Source organism: Alexandromys fortis, unplaced genomic scaffold, assembly GCF_014885135.2.
Source record: "Alexandromys fortis isolate MF-2015 unplaced genomic scaffold, M_Fortis_MF-2015_v1.1 scaffold_7, whole genome shotgun sequence".
In the NCBI taxonomy this organism is placed as follows: Eukaryota; Metazoa; Chordata; class Mammalia; order Rodentia; family Cricetidae; genus Alexandromys; species Alexandromys fortis.
In genome coordinates this window covers 13,104,959-13,122,393 of record NW_026067920.1, presented here as the reverse complement: position 1 = coordinate 13,122,393, position 17,435 = coordinate 13,104,959, and the positions used below count along the sequence as shown (strand labels likewise).

Below are 17,435 nucleotides of genomic sequence, written 5' to 3'. Positions count from 1 at the left end.
GGAGAAAGAAGCTGAGTAAAAGAGTCGCCATGGTTCTCCCACTCCAGACAGACGCAGGTTAAGATCCTCTCTGGTAAGCCAGCTCGTGGGCTACACAGAATATTAGAAATGGGTTAGAACAATATGAAAGAGCTAGCCAATAAGAAGCTGGAACTAGCCGGGCCAAGCAGTGTTTGAAAGAATACAGTTTCCGTGTAATTATTTCGGGGCATAACCTAGCCATGCGGGTGGCCGGGTGCCGGGGATGCAGCCCAGCTGCTCTTAATTCAACAGGGGGAACTCGGTCACTTGATCTGTCCTTAGTTAATATGGCGGTGAGGTCACCTGACCTTAGTCAAAATGGTGGCAATCATGTGTTATATGGAGAAACCACATTTTTAGAGCAGCAGGAGTTTTAAAGATAATAACAATTGAAACAATTGAGGCCATGTAGAACATACATTTGAAACCGAATTACATCTGTGTGGCCACACAATTCACACATTCTTTCATACATGAAGTAGAGAGGACAGTTACTCAGCACCATGAGCCTCAGTGTGGCCAAGCCACAGCAGGGAGCAAAGGCTGGAATTGGAAACAGCTGCCTCAGGTATCTGGCTAATCTTGTCCGTTTCTGTGGGATCAGAAGTAGCAGTGGCAGAGACAGAGTAAAAGGAAGAGGAGAGAAGAAAAACAGCATTTACAGATGGGTGGGGAAGGGGCTTCCCAGCGAAAGGAAAAGGGGACAGGCGTGAGATGCTGGAGGCAGAACACCGGCAGTCCTGTTTGCTGGTAGAAATTAGAAAGGAGCTGATAGGGAGGGAGCCTTACCATTTGCAGCATTGGAAAGTGGTCCAAGTCCAGGGTTCCCATGTGTCCTCAGCCTGCTTACCCGCAGGCAGGAGAGAACATGGCTGAGTCATGCACCAATGTTACTCTTTTTTAAAGATATGGAGGGGGAAGGTCAGTCCCACAAGGGGTAGTGGCCGGTGACCTGAGACTCAGGCAAGTCCCCTGAGGCCTTGGTGGGTTACCTTGGTGGGTGGGAAACCCACAGCAGGTTAGAGACAGACAGATACATCATGCAGAGAGATTGGTTATAGAGTTTATTTAGTGAGTTATGGAAGGGAAAATAGGGAGGAGGGGGAAGAAGAGAGGGAGGCAGAGAAAGAGAGAAAGGGGAACAGAAAGGGGGTGAGAGAAAGAGCAGAAGTTGCCTCTTTAGGACAGAGACAGAAAGAAAGAGAGAACACAGGCTGGAGGAGATGGGAGATCCATTTTCCTGGGTGGAAGGGGAGGGTTGGGGTGGGCAAGGCTTGTCTCTTAAAGGGACAGGGTACCAGGTGACAGGCCAGCAGCTCTTAACACCCTTTATTGCTGATATAACATCAAAGCCTGGAACAGACAGCAGTAATGTAGACATTGTATAATTACACAAGTGAAAAAAACAATGGAAAAAAAATACTACTTCAGCAGAGGAATCATGTCCTTAAAGTAAAAATGACAACTGATGCTCAAGGAGATTTAAAGGATGTACAAGATGTCATTTGAAGAATCCCTATACCACCAAGATGTGCATAAATCAGAGCATACATAGGAGAAGGAGGTTAGCACTTTTGAGTTGAATTTCTGACTCGGGGAATGCTGAGAAGTTGAAGGAAGGTTTTAAATATTTAAATTTTATTGATGTATTCATTATTAGGAAAACTGATAACTAAAGAGTTTTCTAGGGCTTTGTACCAAGAAAAGCAGAATTGTGTTTCTCTTTGTAGCTAAGATTTATTATGTTTCTTTTCATTTTGGCTCTAAGACAACAGTAAAACTTTGTCTTTAATTAACTAACTGTACAGAATGAGAAAGCCCATTTCTGTTTTAACCTTTTCCAACTTAATTTGCCATTCAGTTGTCATTTTCTCTTTGACCTGATATTTTCATATTAAAAAAAACAAACCCCTACATTATGCTTTTTCCATAAGCTCTCAAATCTCTAGGAAAACATGAAATGCAACTAATACAGTTGCAAATGCGTTTAATTCTCAAAATGATCTCATTCCACGTTTAAGCCCTTAGAACTCTACTGTTCTCTCATTAAATATGACAAGGAGGAAATATCCAAGGAGAGCAGAAACATGTGTGAGCAGGCCAGCAGCATTTCCCAGTTTAGGATTTAGCCCAGTCCTGACAGAGACACCTCAGATGGGAGCCTGGTCCATCTTAAAAATGCCAAGACTCTGGTCCCAGCCTAGAACTTGTGAATTAGATACTCTAAAACAGGGCCCAGTAGCCAGCCTTCAAGGTGATCCTTCTGCATATACTGCCTTGTTAGTCAGTGGTGTGAGGGAGCCGATGGAGTGGGCACAGTCCAGTGCCTGCAAGAGACCGGGGTCTCTTCTTGTCATAGCCTTTCATTCTTCCTACCTTTTCATAGTCATGTTTGGAGAAGCTAAATTATAAAGTAGTAGAGCCTAGATTGGCATAGAGAAGCATAGGACCTGAAGGAGGAGCAGAAGTACCTGTCCTGTAAGAGAAGAGTGACCATAGCAGAAGTGGGTTGGTGCTGGACAGCTACAGTCTGATTAGGGAACTCCAAGTGTAAGGAAGGACTCCATTTGATTATTGACTCCTGCTGTATCATTATATTAGCTAGCCTTTACTGTTTCTCATCTCAGTGTCAAAATAAACTAAATATCGGTTGTTACATAACAAACTGAAGCCTGGCAGGATGGAATTCTCGGAACTTCTGGTTCTCTTAGTGTGGCCCAATTTGATTCACTAATTGTCTTTAGAGGAAATAAACTGTGAAAGTTAACTTTTTGTTTCCATACAGGCAAGAAGTATATATTAGAACAGGCCTTCACCATAACAGACTTAAAGAGAAAGAGATTTTATATAATTTACCAAGGGCATCAAACCTGGTATAGAATAGCTGATCTCTGAAGGAAAATGAAGGCTGTGGAACCAAGAAAGCCTTGGACTGAGAGTCAAGAAAACTGTATAGAACATTTCTGTGGTGGTTTGCATGGGAAATACCTCTCGTAGGCTTGTACAGTCCACTTTGATGCTTGGTCTCTGGCTGCTAGTGCTGTGTGGGGAGGTTATAGAACTTTTAGGAGGTGTAGTTTTGCCAGACAAAGTATGCCATTATATGCAGGCTTTGAGAGTCCGTAGCCTCACCCCACATCCAGTTCATGTTCTTGGCTTCTTCTGTTTCCATTCCTTCCCCACCATTACAGACTCTTCCCCTGGAGCCACAAGCCAACACAAACCCTTCCTTCAATAAGTTGCTTTCCGTTATGGTGTTTATCTCAGCAGAAGGGCAGTAACTAATATATTCCTCATGTCTTAAGAAATCACCAGCATTGTCAGCAGATCTATTCACGTATGACTCACACGTCATCCAACTTACACACAGTGGCATTATAATTTAATAACTTTTGTCAAGTTTATTTCATTGTGTGGCCAATTAACCTAATTAATTAATCAATCCAGTTAATTGGTTAACTCATTTAACACACTTATCACCACCTCAATAAATTCTTTGGGTCTAAGTGTAGTAAATTTTAGTTTGACAACAACCTTATTCTTCCAACAATCAGTTTCCCCTTTATGTAAATTTATCTCCTAACAATGTTTCAAATAAATCAAATATATGGTCTTTAAAACTGGCTACTAAGGCTCATTCATGTGTTAGCAAATAGATTTAGTTCTCTTTTTTGTATTAATTAGTAAGTAACATGCATTTGTTTGTATATGATACATTTGGTGCATCTGTTCACTGACAGACATTTCTGATAATTTAGTGGTCATTACAAATGCATCTGGTAAAAGACAAAAGATTTATACGATCTGAAGAGAAAGGGGAGAGGGGAGGAAGAAAAGAGACTAAGAAAAAATGTATAACTCAATAAAAACAATTAAAAATTAATAAAAATGTAGCTAGTGTGGTTACTAAAAACAACAACTCTAGCACTTTAGACGTGCAGGTAGGCAGGTCAGGAGTTCAAGGCTAGCCTCGGCTGCCTAAGACCTTCTCTGAGGAAACAGAAAATAATCCTGTTATGAACATCTGTACACACATCTTTGGGAAGACATGTGCTCATAGTTTCCTAGGACAGAATTCTAAGAAACATTGATTGAGATGTGTGGTAGATTTTTCTTTCAATTTGGAATCCAACATCAAATTATTTCCATGGTGGATTCTATTTGGTGTGCCATCAGCCATGTTGAGGGAATCTAGTTTTTCCTCATCATTTCCAATATTCACTGATCTGCCTTCCCAAGATAACTGTTTTCATGTGCTTCATTTTCCCTTTTGCTTTTCCTAAGGACTAATGAGGACATCTCATGCGATTATTCACATCTGTCCATCTTCTGTAAGGTGTGCATTCAAGTCCTTGACTTATTTTTAATATGTTTTTCTTTAAATTGTTTGAGTTCCTTATTGATTCTAGATATAAATATTTAATCATATATATCATTCCAAACTATTTTCTCATAATCTGTGGCTTGCGCTTTAATTATTTTCAGTTGTATGTTTTGGATTACAAAAGATTTAAATTTTTAAGACATTCAAGTTTTTCTTTACCCTTTAAGGATTTCACGTGATTCTTATGTCAAATCTAAAAATTCTACTCAACCTAAAGTCATAAAGTATTCTTCTCCCACCCAAAGGGTAAACAGTTTAAATCTCTAGAAAAGTCTATAGTTCACGAGTGTTTATGTTGGCAGATGATGTGACGTAAGGGTCTATATTCTTATCTCTTTCTTGATTTTTAATCATGTGATTATTTAATTGTCCCTGCAGGATTGGCTGGAAAGGCTAGTCTTACCCTCACTAAAGTATCTTATTCTCCTGGTTAAGAAAAAGAATGCAAAGATTTATATCTTTTTTTTTTCTGTGTTTCTCAAATATAGATTTCATGCATTAATTTTTATACGTATGACATTTAAATCAACATATTATTTATTCTATATTTAATCTATTACTTATATATGTAGTGTGTTATATAAATTCCATATAGTCATAGTACATGTTAAATATGAACATGTCAATTCATATCTGCATGGACTTATATACGTGCTAATTATAGACACACAAGCACACACAATCTTTTTGCCAGTCATGGTGACTGAGGTTTCTAAGTCTGTGATCCCAGTACTAGTGAGCCTGGGTCAATAGATCATGACAAATTTGAGGCCATTTTTTTTTATAACATAGTCACTTCGAGGCCAGTCTGAGCTACACAGAAAGATCCTGCTTCAAAACAGAGACAGAGACAAATCTTTTTACACAAATACTTCAGTATCTTTATAATTCTCCAATGTGTTCTGAAGTTGAATAGTGACATTTTCCCAGTTTATTAGTTTTGACATTAGTTTTTTCTATTGTTGGTGAATTTTAGGTTTAGTTTCTCAATTTCTGCAAAAAAATGATTGTTGGTTTGTATAGACACTGCATTGAATTTATTGTGCAATTTAGAAAGAATTATCATCTTATTAGGAGTGAAGATTTTTAATACATGAAATAGCTTTTAATTTATATATCCTATTATTTGTTTTAGTAATACTTTGTAGTTTTCAGCGCTTGTATCTTGCATTTTTAAACTATTTATATCCCTAGGTAGTCTATTCTTCTGATACTAGAATAAATAAGATTTTTTATTTTTTTTTGGAGGCGAAGACCTTGTATGTAGCCCAGGCTGATTTTAATCCACCACCCTCTTGCTTTACCCGTCAGTTCTCTGTAGTGTAATATTATCAGTGAAGGCCCTCATAGGGGCAGTTGTCACCTCCTAATCAAAAGAGTGGAATCTACCTCTGTGTGGGGATAGACCATTGTCTCTTCCCTTTAGAATTAATCCACTTAGGCTGGCTAATCACCTAAGGAAGGAATCTGGCCCCGAGGAAAGTGACCCACCTTAAACCATGCTAAAGAGATAGGAAGACTATATATCTCTTTAAGGACGTATTTACTTTTCCTTTTCAGAGTTCCTACCCCACAGTTCAGTCTCTTAAGCAGGCCAAGCATACACTTGGGTAAATCAGCCAGCTTCTCTGAATTACTCAGAGAAACGCAATTGTTTCTTTTCCTCTTTTTAAAACATATTTTCCCTAACAATTGGGCTTTATTTTCTCTAAAGTTCCCCTCCCTGCCATGTGGCTGCTTATCTACGTGGCTGGCTTCCTTGATGGCTTAACTCAAGCACTGTGGCTTTTCTCTTCTCCTCCAGGCAGCTGCTGACACTCAGAACTCAACTGCCCTGGGGTTTTTCAAACTCAAATAAAACTGCACTCAAGTTTCCATGTGAGTTTTTAAATTCCTTTATTAATAAAACTGAAAACCCCAAGGGGACCACATTTCCCCAGTATTGTTTGGTGATCATTTTTAGATAACACTACCCACCAAAACTCAATTTTTCTGAGTTTAGTTTTTTTTTCTAAAATGCATTATATAGTATGTAAATTGATTTACTTACTTGGTATCACTACTGATTAGCCCTAATAAGTTTGTACATGTTCCCTGAAAAGATTCACACTCAGATTCATGACCTCCTCTGTCTCTTTCTACTACATTGGTGTCACATTGTTGAATATAAGAGATAAACAAATATCCTTGCTTGCTCTATGATCTTAAGACTCAGGAGTATTGTGAGAACAATCATCCAAGTCATTAGCTGTGAATTATTCAGTTACCATCTGTCAACTTGCAAAAACTCCGTTTTTAAGTATTTATTAAAAAGAATTAGCCATAATTGAATGTCGAATTTTGTCAAACAACTTTTCTGCAGCAATTGAGGTGATTTTTGTTTCCTTTATCTTGCTAATGCAGTAATTCATTCACTGGTGTTTTGGATGTAAAGCCAACATTCCTCTCCTTGGCTACTCCCATTTGATCTAGTGATACATCATTTTCATGGTATTGGGTTCAGAGGATCAACACATTCTTAAAGATTTTTACATCATGTTAATAAAGAATTTTTCTACAGTTCCTTCAGTGTATGGCACACTGCTGTAACCTTGTGAGCATGAAAATCAATGGAAAACTAAATTGGAAAGTGTTCCTTTTTGCCAACTTTCTCCTGAGTCAATTTGAGAAGAAGTGTTATTATTCTTTTAATTATATCAGATAACTCACCAGGGAAAGCACACAGCCTGGCTTTTATTTGTAAAAGAAAAAAAATGTTTTGCATATTATGATGAACCAGGCTGCCTCCATCTCAGGCATGAAAACTTTACTTAAAGTAAAGACAAAAGAGGCGCATTCCTGTTTATGAGTAAATCTGTTTCTCAAGGATTGGGCTATGCCCCACATGTAACTTCAACCTCCAATGGTTCTGTACTACCTGTTCTAGGAAATGGCAACCATATATTTGTCTTAAAGCATTGCAACCATACCTTGGTATCAAAAGGATATTATAACCACCTGATGTGACTATCGTGTTTTGACCACCTTGTTATGTTCTGTTTCTATAACCGTGACTTTAATCCTAGTACTTGGGAGGCAGAGGCAGGTGGATCTCTATGAGTTCTACTACATACTACATAGTGAGTTTGTATTAAAGTCAGAGTTACATAATTAGACCCTGTCCCAAGACAAAAAGCAAGAAACAACCAACAAAACAAAACCACCTTATCTTCTGTACATCCAAGGATGACTTCTTGAACCCAACCATATTGGGGAGGCAGTCATAATCATGAATAATAGTGCTTGCTTTAATTAATTTAACTATGGTTACTGGTGTATCCTCACATCTTTGGGCTTAACATTAATTGCAATTTTTGTGATTTTTTAAAAAAATTATTTGTCCATTTTTTCCAAGTTTTCTAACATATCGTTCCAAGGCTTTCTCTCATATTGATTTGTGATTATTGTGCAACTTGGAGGGTTGTTAGTAGCATTCATGTCATTCTTCAAGTCTAGTGAAGGCTGTGTTAATTTAATTGTTTCAACAATTAACAACTCTCTGTAATAACTCTCTCATATGTACTTGTATCTTCTATTTAATTGAGTTCTGCTTACATTTTATTGGGTTTTATGTTCCACATGCTTTTGTATGACCTGTTGTTCTGGTATTACTGTCTTATAGGCAGATGTTTATAGTTTACGCTATTGACCTGAGAGATGAAGTTTCTTCTAAGCACTATTGTAGCTTATAGCTGCTTCAGCAATTAAAACAGGTGCTTTTCATTTTGTATCAGTTCCAGGTATGTCCTGAAATCTCTGTGATTTCTTCTTGTGGTCCACAGGTGATCAAAAGTATAACAGTTTGATTACCTAATGTTTTCAGACTCCCTAGGTTGTCTGCTGCTCTTAATTCTAATATGATTCTGTTGTTTGTGTGCTTGTGTCTGGCACACTTAGTGGGAATTTTCCTACAGCTTAGTAATTGGTTTCTCCTATGGAACACTTATCTGCAGTCAACAAAATGAGGACCTCTAATCAGGCAGTGTATTTATACCTCTTGCAGCTGGCATAGTCTCTCATAACCTTGATAATTTTCTGTCTGCATTGTCTATTAAATATTGCATACTGAAATTTGTAAATACAATGATTTATTCTTCTATTTATCTTTGAGTTCTCCAAACTTATGTATGATGTGGGAGTGTCATATATCAATCTGTTGATTTCATTGGTTAAGCAATAAAGAAACTGCTTGGCCCTGATAGGTTAAAACATAGGTGGGAGGAATAAACAGAACAGAATGCTGGGAGGAAGAGGAAGTGAGCTCAGAGATGCCATGCTCCCCTCTCCCAGGCAGACACGATAGCTCTGCTCTCTGAGGCACACGCGATGAAGCTCGGACCCAGGATGGACATAGGCTAGAATCTTCCCGGTAAGCGCACCTTGGGATGCTACATACATTATTAGAAATGGGCTAGTCCAGGTGCGAGAGTTAGCCGAGAAGAGGCTGGATATAATGGGCCAAGCAGTGTTTAAAAGAGTACAATTTGTGTGTTGTTATTTCGGGTAAAGCTAGCCGGTGGCGGGAGCTGGGTGGCGGAATGCAACCCTCAGCTCCCTACAACATATGTATTTTGGGCTTTACTGATAAGAACATATATACATTTTGTTTCCTCTGTTTCCTGTGTTTGGTCTCTATTTCTCCTTAAAGGCCATTTTTAAAGTTACGTGTTCTTGTGGTTTATGCTCATTTTCTTTGTTGATTCTCTCAGTGACATAGAAATTACAAGATGTGCCTTTGATTATAACAATGAACTCCATGTTAGTCCTCATTCACTTTCAGTGGAAAACTCAATCTGAAGGTCCACAGCTCCTGTTCCTAACACCTATTCTAAGCGTGTAGAACTTCATTAAGCTGTGTAGACTTTGGGTCTCATTCATTTTGGTGTACAATGTTTTTACTGACTTGCAAACTTTTCCATAATAAAAGTTTATAAAATTTAAAAAAATAAACAAAATACTAACTTATTAAATTCTGAGATGAGGAATTCTTTTTTCCTTTGATTTTATCTCTCTTCTATGTAAACTAAAGATGGGTACTGTAATGGGACTACAATGTTAGGAGATAGTCATAGAAGTCTGGTATGTTGATTGGGAACTTCCTTCAGTCAATGGCCTTTAAAAGATTGGACCAAGTTGGGGCGTGACTTAGGGTACCATAGGGTGTGACTTAGGGTACCAAAAAGCCAAGGTCCTGCCCTGCTGGGTCTCTTCTTACCATGCCCCACACCTGGATGTTGGACCTCGTTCCTATTTTCTTGCTGTGATCTGTCAGTTCTTTTTTATAAATTAAAGCCTTAGAATACTCTATTCGAAGTTATATTGGGATTATTTGACTCGCATTTCCCCCATTTCACGTGTTCTGCATCAGTATGTAAAATGTATTGAGAATAGACACCTCTCTGGTGAGTAGAAAAGATACTAGTATTCAGAGGCTTTGGAATCTCCTGGATCTATTTCTGTCCTCTCTCTCTGCTCAGTTTTAATGCATTAGAATCATAGATACTTCCCAGACAAATGTATTGTATGCATTTTGTCATGATACATGGTGGCTGGGAGCCACATTTACCTTGTTAATAGTGTTATTTAAATGCATTCTTTTAATAAAGTTTATGTTATCACCTTTTCCATTTAGCTGGTTATTTTAGTGCTCTGCTATTTCTCACCTCTTGAACATCATGAAGATGTATTTCCGTCTAAAATTATTAGTTTCAACTTCCATATTTAAATCTCAAGTCTTGGGAATTCCATTTTTGTTTTTCTTCTCTTCTTTATATGTACTCTGAGGAAATAATTTGACTTTTTTTTTAACTCATCTTCTATTCAGTTAGCAAAACATCATTTATTGGCTGGATCTCCCTTTTGCCCAATGTGCCTAAGAATTGACTGAGTTGCATAGTGCTGTATAATAACCCTTATGGTCTACAGAGCTAGTTCCAGGACAGACTCCAAAGCCACAGAGAAACCCTGTCTCGAAATAATCAAAAAAAAAAAAAAAAGCCAATTTGACCTATAGCAAGGCATAATAAGGCTAGGCAGGAAAGTCAAACTGAAAATACAGCAAATAAGAAGGGCAGAGTCAAGGAGCTGCAAGCCATCTGCCAAGAGAACAAGATATGCTAAAAGACAAGTAAAGCCCCGAGACATGTGACGAAATATAGATTAATAGAAGTGGATTAATTTAAGTTATAAGAACTAGTTAGTAATAAGCCTGAGCTATAGGCTGAGTATTTTGTAATTAATATGAGCTTTTGTGTGTTTATTTATGATCAGGCAGTTAGGACAGAAAAGCTCCACCTCCATCTACAGCTTAGTATGTGATGTTTCCATCAATTTTCTCTCTCTATTTTGTTCTAGTTGTCATCGTGAACCTTTGGGGCTACATAACAGTTTGCTAACGTCTATGATGTTGAATAAATCCTCTTATCACTCTGTACACGCCCAGTTGTTCTTGCATGTTCATTGACTCTCAATTTTTGTTTGAATTTTAGAAATAATATGATGATTTTAAGAAAAAAAGCAATTTTATTGAACTTCTATTGGGCCAGTAGAAGTAGGATATACCTCTCTTCATTTGATATGTATGATGTGATTTGAAAATGTTGTTTTGAATTCATTTCTATGTGTTTATTAGGGGTATATGGGAAAAAAAATTCTTATTGATGGTATTGGGAATTGAGCCTAGGGCTCCAGGCACAGTTATAGGCCTAGGCCACCACCCCCAGCACATAGACGGGTGTTAAACAGCAGTGACCTGATGACACTAACCTGGAAAACTATTATTACAACCAATTCATTCTGACATTTAAAAAAATTTAGAGGTTTTATAGATTCATCTGTGGACAGTAACAGAGAGTTCTTATGAGACTGGTACCATTGCTTTGGTAAAATTGTACAAAGATGCGACATTATGTCTTCTCTGGATAGGAGCCCGCACACATCTGTTTTATCCCAGTCTTTCTTTCAGTCTTCACCGTAGTTATGTCATGTTTTGAAATACTCAGAAAAACACGCCTTATTTTCTGTCGGTGCTTCTCACATATTCTATGACAGTGTAGCTAATGACTTGAAATTTCAGTGTTTACCTTAAAATTTCATGTTTTACATACTCATCTAAAAGGCATCTATATTTTCTTATGAAAAAAAGCTGTAAATAACTATTATGAAACAGCAATGAGATTTCAGGAAAGAAATAAGCATTATGTCCCATGCCTTTGTGCTTCTAGCACGCAAGAGGTTCTCCTCTTCCTGCTGTTGAGTCTCTCCGAGAAGCACAGTTAACCTGCATACCTGGCATCCTTCTTATTAGTTCTCCTCTTTGCAGCTGTACAGTGAGACCATAGCACACGTGCAGAGCTGTTGTGGGACATTTGCACACTGTGTGAAAGTTTATTACTATGATTGGTAATAAAAAGCTGAATGGCCAATGGCTAGGTAGAAGATATAGGCGGTGCTTCAGGGCGGAGAGAGAACTCTGGGAAAAAGAAGGCAGAGCAGCCAGACAGATGCTGAGAAAGCAACATGACCAAAATGGAGAGATGAGGTATGAGCTGCATGACAGAATGTGGATAAAAATTAATGGGTTAATTTAAGTTATAAGAGCTAGTGAGACAAGCCTAAGCTAAGGCTGAGCTTTCAGTGGACAAAGAAAGATTCAGTACATATGGCATCCAATGTGAGTTCTTGAATGTCCAAACACAGGGCCTGAGAAAACAAAAAAATGTTCCGGACAATGAGCCAGGTGTGGATTCCTAGTCCAGCAGTCTCTCAGGCAGGCCAGCGCTTGGTGGTGTACAGAGGTGCTGCTTCTGGTTGCTACCTGAGGGCTAGAGTGAGCCACCAATGTCATGCACTAAGCTGAGCCACATGGTGGCTGATTTGGCAGTTTAAGATTTGTCTCATACACTCAGAGAATGCTTCAGGTACTTAGTAAAGCCTGGTACAGACACAGAAAACCTCTAAAAAGGTATGTTTAAAAATGCACTTAGATGCTGAAGAAAGGAAAGGAAATGGGTATAGACAGTCATAGAAAAAATAGCTTTAAATAATGTATAGTCTGTAAAGAGAGTAAGTAATACCATGTAAAGATGAGAAATACACAGGGTCTCTGGATCCTGCATGGTGCTTTGTTGACTTTAAACTTTTAAATGCTAATGTAAAAATATAATAGCTGCTGAGAGACATCAGATTATGGGAACTGCTAAATTAAAGTGACCTATTTATTTTACAAATGTCTTCAAACCGGGTGGTGGTGGCGCATGGCTTTAATCCCAGCACTCTGGAGGCAGAGGTAGGAGGATCTCTGTGAGTTCGAGACCAGCCTGGTCTACTAGTTCCAGGACAGGCTCCAAAGCTTCAGAGAAACCCTGTCTTGAAAAAACAAAAACAAAAACAAAAAAAAAAGAAAAAAAAAACAGAAGGTCTTCACTTCAAAATGAAAGACAGAAAATACGCTGCATTGGGGGAGATGCTATGCCTTTGTTTCCACTGGAAACAAAAAGTTATGGTTTACTTCAAAATTAGCAAAGGTCAGATTTGTTTGGGGAGAACTCTTAAGGATCTTGGCTGCAGACATGAGGGAAAGACTACAGGACAGGTGATGTGTGTGCTGATCCCTTGACATTGGATGAGACATGGTAAATCTTCTTGGCTATAGAATCCACGTGACTTACTGTAGCACAAATAATAAAACCCAGAGACAGATAGTGGAGTTCAACCTGAAGATCAAAAAAAGCAAAACAACCAGCAACTAGAGAGACCTTTTACCTCTACCAAGTCTTTAGACCAAAGGGCAGAGGCAAAGTGGATGTCAGTGAATTTGAGGCCTGCCTGGTCTACAAAAGGAGTTCCAGGATAGCCAGGACTGTTACATAAATAAATCCTGTCTCAAAAAAAAAAGAGTTGAATGACCAATAGCTAGGGAGGAGGTATAAACAGGACTTCCAAGCAGAGAAAGGAAGTACAAAGAGATAATAGGGATGCTGAAGAGAATCCAACAAGACAGGGAGAGGAAACAGAAGGTTTCCTTTTCAAGATGAAAGAGAGGTAATGGCAATAGGCAGAACATAGATTAATATAGATGGGATAATGTAAATTATAAGAGCTAGTGGAACAAGCCTAAGTTAAGGCCAAGCTTTCATAATTAATAATAAATCTCCATGTTGTTATTTGGGGCTGTGGAAAAGAAAGTCCATCTATACAAAACAGAGATATGATCACTGGTAGAAGCTGCGTGCCTGTGTAATGTTGACAAACACGCCCGTGATCAAGGTACATAAAGGGCAGGATGCATCCGCCACTGGATAAAGCTGATACAATACAGCACCCTGTTTGTACAGAAGAGAGGGGTGGGAGGAAACAGTGCCACAATGCATTCCTTTTACTGAAAGAAAAGACCATTGAGAGATTGAGTTACACACGTCAACAAAGTGACTAGATTAAGGCATACTTGATTTATGATCATTTATTTATACTGCAGACATTCTTGGTTTTTAAACTTCTGCTCTTTTGATGTAAGTGACTGACAGTCAGCAACTGAATTGCAATTTCCATTCTGCCAAGAAAGGAGCTGTTTAATGCTGTGGGTTAAGTTATGCCAGCATGAGGATAATGGGCAGCTCTGCAGAGATCAGGGTCAAACCTCACTGCTTCAACCAAGCTAAGTCTACCCAGATGTTTAATTTCATATACAGCATCCACTTTTGATAGCCTATAATTAACTACATATAGGAAATAATCTCTTCTTACAAAACGATCATTTTTGTGTTGTGGGAGGCAGGGCTGGACCACTGTAAATTATCCATTAACTTTGTCAGTTATCAGAGCATCCATCTTTGACAGACACAGATTTCATTTTCAAGCAAGCATTTTTTTTTTCAGTCAGATTTGACACCCTGTCAAGGTCAGAATGTCTTAAAACGGAGACTTCAAAGTTAAGAACTCTCTGATGAATAAGGCAAAATCTCATCAGAGGTATACAGTTAGACACCTTTTAATGTATTAATATTTGTAGTCCTTGAAATAAGAAGTTATTGCTTTTCGGTTTAATTGACTCAAATGTCTTAATATGAAACTTTCCATAAATAAATCTAGTTTATAAAAATATCATCATACTTCTAGAAGTATTTGATAAGTCAAAAACCATGCCTTGACTTTATCTCTATTGCCCCTAAAAGCACACAGGTAAACAAGCAATGGGTAAATATTTAAAGTGTACTATCAGGGCAGCCACCAAGAGGCCGTTTCCCAAGCCATCCTTCAATAGTGAAGGCAAATCTCTGAGATTATCTTATTTTATACCTCTTATTTTTAAAATACCTGTTGTTCAACCAAACAAAATTATATCTAAAACTATGAAAGATTGATTGCAGAAAGAGATAAATGACACTGAATATTTGTGGTTTTAAAATTTTAATTTTATTTTTAATCGTGAGCTTGTGAGTGCTGGTGTATCAGAAATCAGAGGTATTGGATTCCCCTGGAGTTTCAGAAATCTACCTAAAGTGGTTCTGGGACTCAAACTGAGATCTAACTTTGGAAGAGTAGAACATGCTCATAACTGTTAAGTCACCTCTTAAGCCTAAATATTTTTTGGCTAACATTTGTAAATTTTAGCATATCAACACATGACATTCAAATATCTTTTAAAGGTCTTTGAAAGATTAAGTCCCTTAACTGGAATAAATCCTATGGGAAACACAAACCATAAAGAAATTTCTAGTCTGATAGCTCTTTATTGGTGATGGGAGGAAGGGAGGCTACTCTTGGACAAATGACCACAGTACCAATGCTATGGGGCCATGCATTTGCAGGGCTGTATTGTCGGGGGTGGGGAGTGAGCAAGACAATGGAAAACATGAACCAAACAAAGCAGAACATCAACAGCAGGCAAATGTAGGGAGAGCAGCTAACTGTTCACTGGACATTCATGTTAAGTCTCCAATGGTCTGGATGTCTATTTTCACTCCCTGTGGAAAATACACAGGGATTGAAATTCTGACTTCCCATTTATTGAAGGCATGCCAGGTAGGGATTCCAAGGTTAGCTAATGCGAATGCATTGTTACCAATTGTAACTAAGAAGAGAAACACTGACCATCTCTGGTACTTTGTTTACCAAGTATCTCAGGTGTCAGTGTTGGAGCCACTCACTGACTCATTAGGCTGGAGAAAGGCCTCTCTCCCAGCAGGGAGCTGAACCCATTCCAGCCGGCTTGGCTGCCATCTCCTCACCATCTGAAGTCCTGACTGCAGCTCTTGGTCTTGCTGGTGTCATACCACACACTGTCTCCAAGGATAATCGGCTAGCCTTCCCGCCGCTTCTTTTTTCTTCAGTCTCTTATTGTTGATTTACACTAGTAAATTAAATTATTTCAGTTCCCCACACACTACTTCAGTGTTGCAACATTCTTTTTTTGTTGTTTATGGTTTTACATTTTAAATTAATACGTAATAGTTATGTCATTTCCCTCCTTCCCTTTCTTCCCTCCAGTTCCCCCAGTGCACTCCTCCTCTCCTCCTTTCAATGCATCCCATGTTCCCCCAGGCTCAAATTTACAGTTTTTTTTGTCTTTGGTAATTATTGTTACATACATATATGTAACATGTATGATGTCCATATATCTGTATGTAAAGACAAATATCTTTATCTATATCTATCGTCCTGAGTTCATTTTTGCCCTTTGTTCATACATGGTTTCGTTCAGACCACTTTGCATTAGACAATCAGGAGCCTCATCCCTTGGAGATTCTAATTCTTCTTCTTCTAGAGATCATTAGTTTCCTGTAGTTCTGTTTTACATTCTTTCTTAAATGGACATACTTGAGGGGCTTTAGATCGTGGATTAAGAGGACTGACTGCTCTTCCAGAGGACCTGGGTTCAATTCCCAGCACCCACATAACAGCTCATATTTATCTGTGACTCCAGTTCCAGGGGACCTGACATGTTCTTCTGACCTCTGATGGTAACACACATGCGCACAAATATTATGTACACACAGGCACAATGTCCAAACAAATACAAAAACAAAAACACTCTTGACCTTCCCAATTGTCTCCATTTTCATGAAATGAGATCACACATCATGGTGTCTTCATAAACACACCACCAGCTTCACATAGAACATCCTAACCTTTTTCCGTGCACTCTGTCCATTTGCCGTCAGGACTGAACATACCATCCTCCACAGTTACTCATTTCTAACACACTGACCTTGCCACTGAAAGGCTACCCAGCATCAACAGAAACTCCCTTTCCCCTTCAACTTATACATGTCAAGAGTTTCACAATGTGTCATAAGGAAGTTTAGGTATGTGCGTATACCTGGTCAAAGTTTTAATGATGTCCCAAGACTGTCAAAATTGAAACACAACTGATACTCCTATATAATCATGAATACAGATCTCACCTGTTGTTTCTAAAGCCAGAGAGTAATCATAGAGCCATCCAGCGTTTGTCCAGAAGCACATGTTTACAGACATCACAAATTAGCCCTGCAATACTCACATTTACACCCTAGACATGTATGATAAGCCATAAATCAACATCCTTGAGAAAGCCCCATCTCTCTTATTAGGGGCAATACTGAGATACAGAACCACTGGTCTGATCTCCTATCTCTGTCCTCTTCAAAACTGTCTTCTATGTCTCTAATAATCATCTAACTAAGTTGTAATCCCCTGGCCCATTCTGGTGAGGATGCACCTTCATCAAACACCTTGTGGGAAAGTCACACCCATATGGCCCTAATAGCCTCAGGTAAAAGAGTAATACTTCTTTGTAAGTTAGGTAAACATTCTTCCTTGACAAAGGCTTCCAGTTGCTTCCTTTCATAAAGTGGGTCTGGTGTTTGCTGTACCAAGGATGCTCCCCGAGAAAAAGAGAGACCTCTCTTCTTGTCTAATTTGCTTTTGAAAAATATTCAATTATGTTTCTACTTTAATTCTCTTAGTAATGAAAAGAAAATGAGAAAAACAAACATGTTTGATTTGTCTC

General features: G+C 38.4%; 2 protein-coding genes across 5 annotated transcripts in view; one reads left to right on the top strand and one right to left on the bottom strand.

Annotated features, from left to right (window-relative positions):
• Window positions 1-17,435, top strand: part of Zpbp (zona pellucida binding protein) — a 390,789-nt gene that overhangs the window by 231,902 nt on the left and 141,452 nt on the right. The gene's annotated exons all lie outside the window — the stretch shown is intronic.
• Window positions 1-17,435, bottom strand: part of Vwc2 (von Willebrand factor C domain containing 2) — a 150,064-nt gene that overhangs the window by 107,198 nt on the left and 25,431 nt on the right. The window lies entirely within an intron of this gene.